Source organism: Triturus cristatus, chromosome 5_2 (assembly GCF_964204655.1).
Source record: "Triturus cristatus chromosome 5_2, aTriCri1.1, whole genome shotgun sequence".
NCBI classification, from domain to species: domain Eukaryota; kingdom Metazoa; phylum Chordata; class Amphibia; order Caudata; family Salamandridae; genus Triturus; species Triturus cristatus.
In genome coordinates this window covers 270,418,999-270,431,038 of record NC_140588.1, presented here as the reverse complement: position 1 = coordinate 270,431,038, position 12,040 = coordinate 270,418,999, and the positions used below count along the sequence as shown (strand labels likewise).

Sequence of the window (12,040 nt, the reverse complement as noted above, 5' to 3'; positions counted from 1 at the left end):
ACCACCAGTGGAATGAGTGTGAGAGGCGGAAAAGCGTACACAAATCTGCCTGACCAATTCATCCATATCGCATTGCCTTTGGACAATAGGGGCCCGATTCACAGAACTAACTTAAGACAAAATCCTAAACTTACTACCATTTTGGTATAACACAGAAGGCACTTACTCATTTTGGTATTCACAGAAGGCACTTACTCATTTCGGTATTCACAGAAGTTAGGAGTCCTAACTTTAGGACTCCTAAATGCCTTCTGTGAATACCGAAAGTCTTAAAATTAGGATTTTTCTCAGTTTAGTAGTAGTATAGTTAGGACTCCTAACTTTAGAACTCGTAAATGCCTTCTGTGAATACCGAAAGTCTTAAAATTAGGATTTTTCTCAATTTAGTAGTCCTAAAAAGTTAGGAGTCCTAACTATACTACTACTAAACTGAGAAAAATCCTAATTTTAAGACTTTCGGTATTCACAGAAGGCATTTAGGAGTCCTAAAGTTAGGACTCCTAACTTCTGTGAATACCGAAATGAGTAAGTGCCTTCTGTGAATACCAAAATGAGTAAGTGCCTTCTGTGAATACCAAAATGGTAGTAAGTTTAGGATTTTGTCTTAAGTTAGTTCTGTGAATCGGGCCCTAGGTGTAAATATCTGGCGGCGAAGCTTGGGCATTTGGCGTTTTCGTGGGCGGCGAAGAGGTCTATCTGTGGTTGCCCCCACACTTGAAAGAATGGCTGAAGAACTTGCAGATGAAGTTCCCACTCGTGGATCTGTTGTGTTTGACGACTTAACAGATCAGCTATGGTGTTTTGAACTCCTGGGACATGTTGGGCTAGGAGAAATATATTCTGTGGTGTAGCCCATCTCCATATGCTCTGTGCTAGCTGAAAGAGCTGCAGAGTGTGTGTCCCGCCTTGTTTCTGTATGTAGTACATAGCGGTCATGTTATCTGTGCGGACTAAAACAGCTTTGCCTGATATTTGCTTTTGGAATGCTTTTAAGGCTAAGAATATGGCTAGTAATTCCAGGTGGTTGATGTGGAGTAACTTTTGTTGAGGTGTCCATCTGCCCTGCATGGTGTGATGTAATAGGTGAGCTCCCCATCCGGAGAGCGATGCGTCCGCTGTGATGGCAATTTGCGGAACCGGCTCTAGGAACGGTCGCCCTTTGGAAAGGTTTTTGGTGTTCCACCACTGCAGAGAGCGATGAGTGCGACCGTCTACCAACACCAGATCTGTTAGCTGACCTTGGCCCTGGTTCCATTGGTGTGCTAAGCACTCTTGTAGCGGACGCTTCTGGAGTCTTGCGTGAGGCACTATAAATATGCAAGAGGCCATCATCCCTATGAGTTGCATGAACATTCGAGCTGGAAGGGAGTGTTGAGGTTGAAATTTGGGGAGGAGAGCCTGCATGCTTGCTATCTTGGCTGGAGTGGGATAGGCTAGCGCTCTTAGCGCTCTTGAGGTGTCTATGGTGGTACCGAGGTATTATTGTGTGTGGGATGGTTGCAGGTGAGACTTGGTGTGGTTTACTGTGAACCCCAGGTCGTGGAGTAGTTGGATAGTCGCGTGAGTGTGGTTTCCAACAGGTTGCATGAGCTGGCTTTTATGAGCCAGTCGTCGAGAGATGGGAAGGCGTGAATTTGCTGTCTTCTTAAGTGGGCTGCTACTACCGCTAGGCACTTGGCGAATACCCTTGGTGCTATTGTGACTCTGAACAGGAGCACTTTGAATTGATAGTGCTGTCCATCCACTACAAACCTGAGGTACTTCCTGTGAGCTGCATGAATGGGAATATGGAAGTAGGCGTCCTTGAGATCTATGGTAGCAAGGAAGTCGCCTTGTAAACCTTTTGCACCCAGGTGGGCCCCCTGCTGCGGGATCTGTTTAACACTTTTACACAAACCGGAGCTATCCCTGAGGAAATGCTGGAAGCATCGATTGTAGTCATCCCGAAGCCCGTAAAGGACAAAACTCTTTGCAGCGCGTATAGACCAATCTCCCTCCTAAACATAGATATTAAACTCTATACAAGCATACTTGCGACCCGGCTGGTGCCCTACATGACCCAATTGGTGGAACCAGACCAAGTGGGCTTCATATCACAACAGCAAACAAGCGACAACACAAAGAGTCCTGCATCTCATTGAAAAAGCGTCCCGCACACAAGAGGAATATATGTTATTGGCCATCGACGCTGAGAAGGCCTTCGATAGGGTATACTGGCCCTATCTAGAACAAGTCCTGCAGAGATTCGGCTTTGGAGAGAAATTATGCACCCGAATCCTAAATTGCTACCGATCACCCCAAGCCACAGTCCGAGTAAATGGTCAGACATCATCCTACTTCCCCAAAGGCAGAGGTACTCGGCAGGGGTGCCCCCGCTCTCCCCTCCTTTATGCGCTCTATATGGAGCCGCTGGCGCTGAGAGTCAAACATCACCCCCTCATAACCGGGAACAAATTTGGTGGGGACGTACACACGATCAGCTTATACGTGGATGACATCCTGCTCTCCCTTACTAGCCCTTATCCAGGCACTACGGGCTCACTTTGTCGAACTATATTGTTTTGCACAGCCCTCGGGTTTTGAAATTAACATGGACAAATCGACTGCCCTTAATATCTCCATCTGTTAGACAACGTTAGCCCACATACAGGAAGAACATTCTATCCAGTGGCCCACCACCACGATCCCATACTTAGGGGTGCAACTAGGTCCCACCATACAAGCCACTATCACTGCTAACTATGATAGGCTCCGTACCCAAGTCCGTAAATAATTGGGCCAATGGAAACACCATTCCCTCTCCTGGTTGGGCAGAATAGCGGACAATAAAATGACAATTCTCCCCCAGATCCTCTACCTTTTCCAGACCCTTCCTCTATGCCCCCCCACTGGCTGGATTCAGCAAACTCAGTCGGACCTGGCACAATTCATATGGCAAGGCCGCAAGCCGCGGTTCAAGCATGCAATCGCGGTTCTGCCCCCGAAGCGGGGAGGCAAGGGAATTTCTGACTTGCAGCTCTACTTCTACGCTGCACAGCTCCGCTACTTGGTGGAATGGGCCCGCCTAGAATCCGAAAAGCACTGGTTGTTCCAAGACCAAGCGGTCGCGGCCACGCCCCTGCAGGGTATTCCCTTCCTTCGGAAGATGCATAGACCACCTAATCTTTACGCGTCCTATATCACGAGTACGATAATGGAGGCCTGGGACCGTACTGCCATCACCCACAAGCTGACATTTCCCTCCTCCCTAACGCCACTGTTTAATGATCCAGACTTCCACCCCGGCGTGGACCCTAAGGCCTTCACCAACTGGCGCCCCACCCCATGTCGATCCCTGGGACACCTGTTTGACCTAGATGGAATCATCCCGTTTCCACAACTTAAAACAGACTACGGTATCCCGGAGACGGAGCGACTGCCATATTTACAGCTCAGGCATTGGGCACTTCAGCCGCAAGTTAAACCTGGCGCTCAGCGTCTCTTAACCCCATACGAGAAGTGGCTGATCACCCGATCCTCTGATAAAAAACGAATTTCTGACCTCTATAAACACTTACTAACAACTACTACACTTACATATAATGCAGGGCGGGCACGCTGGGAGCGGGAGTAGGGCAGGACACTTTCCAACAAAGAATGGGACGACATATACTATAGGGCCCGACACTCCGCATACCACGCAGGCCTTACTGAGACACTGACCAAGGTGGCCACCTATTGGTACTATACACCAGAGCGCCATTACCATTTTGACTCCCATCTAAGTGCTTTGTGCTGGAGGGGCTGCAAGGAGGTAGGCACACTAGGGCACCTTTTGTGGAGTTGTGACCGCATCAAACCGTATTGGACCCCAATCCTCAAAATAGATTCTCATCTCGACACACAACTCCAGCGCTTCCCAGTGTACATCCTTCTAGGTCTACCCAATCCGATAACATATCCGTTTAAATCCCGGAGGGGCCGCCTAATCACCATCGCCCTAGGAGTGGCCACCCAGAACATACTGGCGCATTGGCACTCTCCCCAGCCCCCACCACATTCAGGGTGGCAGCAGAGACTCTGGATGGTACTGGGAATGGAGAAACTATCCCTCACACTGGCGGGCAAAGGGGCTGAATTCCCAGAGTTGTGGCGTCCCTTCCTGACCCGGCTCATAACAGAATTCCAGGAGTTGACATGCCCTCGGTACCTCAGGCTTCTCCGCCTCGCTGACGCGCAAATTCCACAGGAGCGTAATCCCAAACGGTCACGATGACTCCACATGCATCTAGCATTTTCCCTTTTTTCCCCTTTTTTATTTTCTTTTTCCTATTTTGTGGACGAGGGAGCGGGGGGTGGGGCTAGGCTGTATATGTTATTCTGTTTCTTTCGCTCCTCCTGAACGTTTTCTTCCGGAGACCCGCTCCATGCATGTTACTCGGTAATGCTACCATTGGCGACACTTGGTGTCCGAACTGCATTGTCTCTAGGGAGCAGGGGGTCTTGTTCTCCTTTTCTCTGTTTGAAAAATCAATAAAAGATTTAAACCAAAAAATACGTCTCAGAGAGCCGTCCTTCTTTGGTATGAGAAAATACAGGGAGTAGACTCCAGTGTTTGATGGCGCAGGGGGAACCAGTTCTATTGCATTTAGAAGGGAGATTACCTCCTGCTTTAGCAGTGATAGATGTTCTTCTGACATTGGACGCTGTTTGGGTGGTATGTTTCTGGGGGTAGAGGAAAGTTCGAGACAGTAACCTGATTTAACTATCTGTCGCACCCACCTGTCTGTGGTGATGTTGGTCCAGACAGGAAGGAACTGTTGTAGTCTTCCCCCGACTGGAGTGGAATGGTCCGGGGGAAGCTGGGGGGGTGGGGGAGTCATTGGGCAGGGGTGGAAGCAGAGCGGGTGTTGTTAGTCTTGCCTCTGCCCTCGTTATTGTTTCCTCTAACCTCCTCTCTGGTAACCTCTGGTGAAGGTGGACTGGGTGGAAGCCTTGTAAGAGGTGGAATGGTTGTCTGATGAGTAGTGTCTGGAGTTGCTTCTGTAGAAGGAGCGACGAAAAGAACGTCCGGGAGCTTGCGATTGCAAGGCTCCCATTGACTTGGCTGTGTCCGTGTCCTTTTTCATTTTCTCCAGGGAGCAGTCTACATCAGGGCCAAAGAGGTGCTCTTGGTCGAATGGTTGGTTCAGAATCGAACTCTGCACCTCAGGCTTAAAGCCTGAAATGCGTAGTCAAGCGTGCCTACGCAAAAGAACACTGGTATTTACAGTTCTGGAGGCGGTATCTGCCACATCGAGAGCGCAACAAATGGAGGTATTGGTTATCAGTTTACCATCCTGTATGAGGTAGTTGGCTTTGTTTATATATTTGTCCAGGGGGTGTTGCAATAGGGACTCTAATTTGTCATAATGTGCCTTATCGTATCTGGCTAGCAGGGCCGGAGTGTTGGTGATGCGCCATAGGTTAGCCACTTGTGAGGCTGTCCTCTTGCCGGAGGCGTCCAAGAGTTTAGACTCTTTATCGGGTGGGGCTGCGTCACCTGATGTCTGAGAGTTTGCTCTCTTCCTGGCATTGGATACCACCATGGAGTCTAATGGAACAGGGCCCTTAATGTAAGCTTGGTCTGTAGGTGCAGCTTTGTATTTCTTTTCTATGCGAGGGTTGATGACTCAAGCCCCAACAGGATCCTTGAATACATCAGGAGCATAACTCCTTTGAGCATGGGTAAAGTAGATGTTGACCTTTCTGTGGTGTCGAAAGTGTCCAACATGAAATCCTACTGGATGGGGTCTGTGTGTAGGTCGACCCCGTGGTATAGGGCAGCTCAGTGTACGAGATGATTAAAGCCCATGGTGTCCTCTGGTGGGGAAGGTCAAGAGGGGTAAATGTCGTCTTGCGGGAGATTAGGAACATCAGGTGTATTATAGTCATCCCAAGAGTCAGGGGAACCAAGTGGGATGGGATCCCCTAGTGGCACATCGTCCACACCCCCTGTGTCATAAGAGGTGTCATCATCGTCTACTGGTGTAGGAGAATGAGGTGGTGGGGGAGGAGGTGGTGGGGGAGGAGGTGGTGGGGGAGGAGGAGGTGGAGAAGGGACTCTAAGAGGGGATGTAGCAATGTCCCTCTTCTTAGGTGGTGGAGCAGGTGTAGGCTTGTCCAGTGGTCTTTTCCTGGAGCTTAGTGTTAATTGACCAGTTTTAGGGTCTTTAACCAGAGTTTTTTGTGCAGGGTCTGGTCGAAAAAGCTCTTCTGATGAAGGTTGGTTTTTCGGCGCCGAGTGTTTCGGTTCCGAGGGCTTTTTCGGCACCGGCTCTGGAGTGTCCTTGGGTTTGGACCCGTGTTGTTTTGCAGTCTGTTTGTTTTTTCGGGCTGGATTATTTTTTTGGCTCCGAAGAGTGTGAGTCGGAACTCTTGGGGAGTGGATTCTTGTTCGGCTCCGAGTGTTTTTTCGGTGCCGGCGAGTCAGTGCTTGCTGTTTTCGGTGTCGAGGGCTTTGAGGTGGAAGCAGCGGTCGACAAGGAGGAGGAGGGCGGTTTCTTTTTCGGTGCCGCAGATTGAGTTTCGGCACTGGACGTAGGCTGACTCTAGCCCGAGTCGCCTGAAGGCTTGGTAGGCTTCTTTGCCGGGCCCGAGAGCGGGCGTGGGAAGCGGTGTGTCGGTGTGCACCTGGTCCCGAAGGCGTGACCAAAGCCTTTTTTGTATGGAGGGGGTCGGGGTCAACGTCTTCACTTACGACCCTCTGCGCCGGAGTGATTTCTTCGACATCGGAGTCATCAGCTTCGGAAGTGCTGACAAGGCCTTCTTCAATCCGCTCCGGTACATCGACGCCCTCTTGGAAGATGTCGTCGGGGATTGCGGTCGACGAGCGAGCCATGGTCCTCTGAGCTCGCCGATCCCGAATGGTCTTCTTGGAGCGGTAAGAGGCACAAGCTGGACAGTCTCTGGACTTGTGCTCTGGTGAAAAGCAGAGGTTACACACCTCATGCAGATCGGTGTGGGGAAGCTTCGACCCACATCGAGGACACTTCTTGAATGGCGTCCTTTCCATGAACCAGATGCTAAGGCCAAGGTAGGCCGACTTGGAGAAATGCGCGATGAGTAGGGTTCACAATAGAGACAATACCGTAGAAAGGGTGAAGGATTGCGCGTCGAAATGGAATCGGTAACGGTTCCAAAGTGGAGCGCAAGAAACGCATCTGAGCCCAATGGCGGAAAAAAACAATCTGAGGATGGAGCCGATGCCCATGCGCACTATGATCCAAAGGAGGAGTCACCTACCTCGTGACTTCCAAAGACTTTCCAGGACAAAATCAAGTGCAAACATCCGGGCCCAACACCAGATGGCGATCTATGCTAAGTGTGTGTGATCTGCAGCTCATGTGCCTCGAATATGGGGTTACAACCCTAGGTAGGGAACCAGTGCGGGTCCTTAGTACCAACTTAACAGGAAAGAGACATAAAAGATAGACAGACCCTCAGAGCCTCCAACTCACTGATGTGTCTTGCTGAATTAATGGTAGTACAAACATAATCTTTAAAGTTATCAATCTTAAAAGGCAACAATGCAAAGGCTCAAATATTTGATTGTTGTTTATCGCCTTTAAGAAACTTAAAACAATGGTTGAAAAAGGGGTGGCTGGTCCGGAAGACAGAGCAATGCCAGCAAGGCAGCCAAGGTTCCTTGGCCCTCCAATAGCACAAGATTGTGTTCTCAAGAAAGGGCATAGAATAGAATATCCGAGAGACAGGCTCATACAAGATCCACTGTGTTACCGAAACACAAAGCTACAAACTTATTCCACGTTCCACAATACACCATTTGTTAGTGCCTAGGTGAGCAAATAGAATTATATTTACCACTTTAGATATAAACTGAAATGAAACTTAACATTACTGCTCAATCCCCAGGCATGGAGGTGTAGGCCCTGAAGGTTAGAATGTTGAAACTGTCCCTCCAACTGGTAAAGGAGATTCATACCCAGACAGGAAGACAGATCTGTGGCAATGAAAATTACTTTGGCCTAGTCTTGGCAAATTTGTCCACAGAGCCAGAGTACCATGGGCATGGGAGGAAATGTGTATTTAAATTGATAATTCCACTTCCTTCTGTTGGAACACATCCTCCAAAGCTCCTTGAAGTGGATATATGAGAGCACAGAACTTCAAACAATGTGAGAGGCAAACAAGTTCACCTGGGGGATGCCACATTGGGTGAAGCACTGAACCTGTGGCAACAACTTGTGATCGGCAAGGTGCAGAACATTGAGGCTGTCAGAGAGAGAACCCGCCAGATAGTTTGATAACAGCCAAACACCATATCCAAGACGTAAGTCAATGCCTGAATGGTGGAGAGGATGGCCTGGAGGACTAGCTGTATTGTCTTGGGTTCTAGCAGTTAGATATGAAGAACCTGCTTTTCTAGAGACCAGAGGACTTTGACCTCCAGGTCAGCACTACAGCCCAGAAGGGTGGAGTCTGTCACTATAGTGGTCACTTTCGCGGGAGGATGGAAAGATAACTCTGCACTTAGGTTGCTTTCCTCTTCCCACCAATATAGATCCACTGCAGCCTCTGGAGAAATTACTATGGTATCAGAGATAATTCTGCATGTTGGAACCACTGGTCTAGCAGGCGTAAGACCTTCAGAACTGGGATTTGAGGTCCTCCTCGATAAGAACAGAACACTAGACTGAATATCTCAAGTCCTCTAGTCAAAAAGCTTGCAGAGCTCGCGTACCCAGTACTGTGCTTTTGAACAGAAGATGCAAAGAGGGCTATTGGTGAGATTTTGGTCTTTCTATAGAAAAGTCGAGGGCATACAACAGGAATACTGTGGACTGCAAGAAGCGAGGCACCATTTCTAGCGACAGCTGTCAGCAGCAAATCATCTAAATCCCACAATACTAGGATTCCCCATCTTCTGAAATGAGTCGCTACTACCGCCATCATCTTTGTAAAGACACGAGGTATGGAAGTTAGACCAAACGAAAGAACTGCAAATTGGTAGTGAAAGAAACCCACTATGAACTGAAGGTACTAAAGGAAAGGGAGAATATTACCCATCACTACTATTTGAAGGACCCACTGGTCCATAGTAATATCCTTAAAGAAGCAAAAAAAACATACTCTGCCTCAAACTTGTCTTCTAGGAACCAACAAGACAAGACTGGAAATTCTTTGCTCGTAGGCTAATCTATTGGCTAATCTGAGGACTAGCCTCTGAACTTAACGCCACCCCTAAACTGTCGCTGTGGCTGAGGAGTCTGATTCTGACAAAATCCAAAACATCCAGGGAAACCTCTAAGTCTCCAAAACTGACAAAGGTTATTGTAGGGAGCCTGGAGGCCTACAGCGAGACCAGCAGCTCTACTAAACTTAATTCACTCTCAAGGGTCAGCTTTTTCAGCAATCAATTTAGTGCAAACAAATGGCAGATTCCTAAGAGTGTTTTGTACATCAGTAGAGAACCCCGAGTTCCTCAGCCAAGCATTCAGAAACTGAGCACACCCTTTCCCTGGCTATCGAATCCTCAGTATCTAAACAGGTCTGGATCGTTTGTTGAGAGACAGCCTCTTGATCCCATTTATAGTTGAGTACAATGACCGCACAGATGATCTGGATGATTGGGGGCCAATAACTTGGCTATATCCCACATAGCAGAGTTGTACCATCCCAAATGAAAGTGACCTTATGGGATTTCAATGCTAAGCAGCCACCAGAGAACACATTCTTCTGAACACTCTCTAGCTTCTTAGATTCCCCAGCAGAAGGGGCTACTGGGAAGGCTCCAGGTGAGAACCTAGAAGAACAGGAAGCCTGAACCACTAAGTTCTCTGGGGAGAGATACCTGGATAGAAATACTGGGTCCCTGAGGAGAAGGTCGATACTTTTTAGCGATGCTTTTGTTTAGCGCTAGGGCAATAGAAGTTCTATCCCAAGCTGAAAGCACTGGCTCTAAAAAGCCTCATTAAAATGCAACAAGGGTTCTGCAGAATGTGAAGTGGACTGTAACCAGAGTCAACATAGTAGACTCTGCCTCAACTGAAGGAGCTGTCAATTCCAAAACCTCCAAAGCTTTCTTAATGATAAAATAATAAGACGCAAACTCCTGAATTTAAGCACTAGAGGGCCTATCATATCAAGCTCAGATGAAGTGTCTAAACTACTTGCATCTCTTAGTTCCTGAAAATCATCAGAAGAAAAGAAAGGAAGGTGATTGGTCTCTCCATCAGAAAGGGAGTCTTCTATGGGATCGGAGTCCTTTCCAAATAGCTCATGGAGAGTTTCAGTTCTCCTGTAATACTTCTATTCAAAATGCCTTTGAGATTTTCTTCTGGGTCTATGAGGTGCTGAAGGAGCTGTGGGCGGAGACAAGAAGGGAGCAAATTATGCCAATGGGAGTCACTTGGGTGGGAGTCCAAATGGCACTCCTTCCTGTCCCCTGGGGTCCGAAGGCTTCAGAGGGGAGACACAGCCCTCCTAAAAACCTTCAACATTGCATTAAAAAAGAACGTATCCACTCCGGCAGCAGGGAAATCAGGGTAGGGTTAAGGACCATCTAATAACTGAGTCAGATCATGAGGCATATGTCATGCAGTTGGGTCAGAATCAGTAAGCGACGACTAAGTCGGTTCCTGAGGAACTGTAAACAACTCCAGCTCTAAAGAAGAATCTGATGGAAAAGTAGGCCAGGAAGAACTAACTGGTTTCTCTCCATGTCTTCCTTTCTTCTTCTGTTGGTGTTTCCTGACCCTCCCCCTACCTTCCATAGCCCTCTCCATAAAGCGTTTTGCTGGCATCTCCTTTATGGCTTTGAGATGTATACTCTTGCAGGAACCATAGGAACTGATGTCTTGATCAGATTCTAAACACCACAAGCAGCCATCACTATGGTACGCTATAGACATCTGACCTTCACAATCTCTACAGGGGTTAAAGACCATATGTTTTATGAGAAACCGTGTCCTGGTCAGCATTGGTGACATGAAAAAAAAGGAACTGCCAGTCAGTCAATGTCAGTTGGGCACCTTATACCTCCTGTTATGTCACCAGGTGTTTGGATGCTGATGTCATAATGATGTCAGTGCCAGCTACTGATGTTATGAACTATTGCAGTCCAGACTGTCATCTAGGAGGTTCAGAAAGGGAGAAATCTGCAGGAAGAGGTATCCATCAGAAAGAAGTTGATTAGCCAGAACTCAAAACAGAATATCTTCCTGATAAGCATGGTTTTATTAGCCATCTTAACTGAACAACTTCTAAGCTTAGATCAGACTTTTAAGTCAAGCCAGATACTAAAAGAACAGTGGCTTGTTGAGATTCTGCCATATGAATGACTTGGGTTTCAGGAATGCAGTTATAAGCAATTGTGCAAGAAAGCTTTGGGGGCTGAGCCTCCCAAAAGCTATATCAAAAGCCATTACATTAGATTAGTATACTAATATCAATGTCCACTCTTCTGCTCTAAATATTTAACAGTATTCTCGAGAGGAGAATATTTTAGTGTCAAGTTCTGCCACCCAGCTACACATATGAGCAATTTGCTCCCTCAATGCACATAGTGAGTTCTGTCGCATAGCTTCCAACTCAATTTGCTTTTGTACGTGTCCATTAAGTACTACCAGGCCAATGTCTTTTAGCTCTGTGAAAACTAGAAAAAAGTTTGAGAACAGTAGGTTCCTTTCCTGGAGTGTCTGACATATTTTGCGGTTTATGGTTTTCAGGATCAAATGTTAACCCATACCTAACATTTGGTACGGTAAGGAGGGTTCAACATTATCTGTACCTGTACCAATGTTTGTTTCAGTATGATTAGTTCCCGAACTGTACAAGACAATTGGTTTGGGAAACCCCGTTTTCAGCGTATGGGAGTGAAAAGTCTAGAAACCAACTTGAGATACTGTCAACAGCAGGGTAATATGTACCTGAGAAGCAGTACAGTTAATATTGGTGAAAGTGGAATAGACACTTCAGTGCAATAGTGGAGTAATTAATCAGTAACCTGAACATTTCTGTCAAACGTGGATTCCTTAATTCATATAAGCAAACACATGCT

At 47.4% G+C, this 12,040-nt stretch overlaps 1 protein-coding gene across 3 annotated transcripts in view; it reads right to left on the bottom strand.

Moving 5' to 3' along the window:
- Positions 1-12,040, bottom strand: part of JARID2 (jumonji and AT-rich interaction domain containing 2) — a 671,808-nt gene that overhangs the window by 258,936 nt on the left and 400,832 nt on the right. The window lies entirely within an intron of this gene.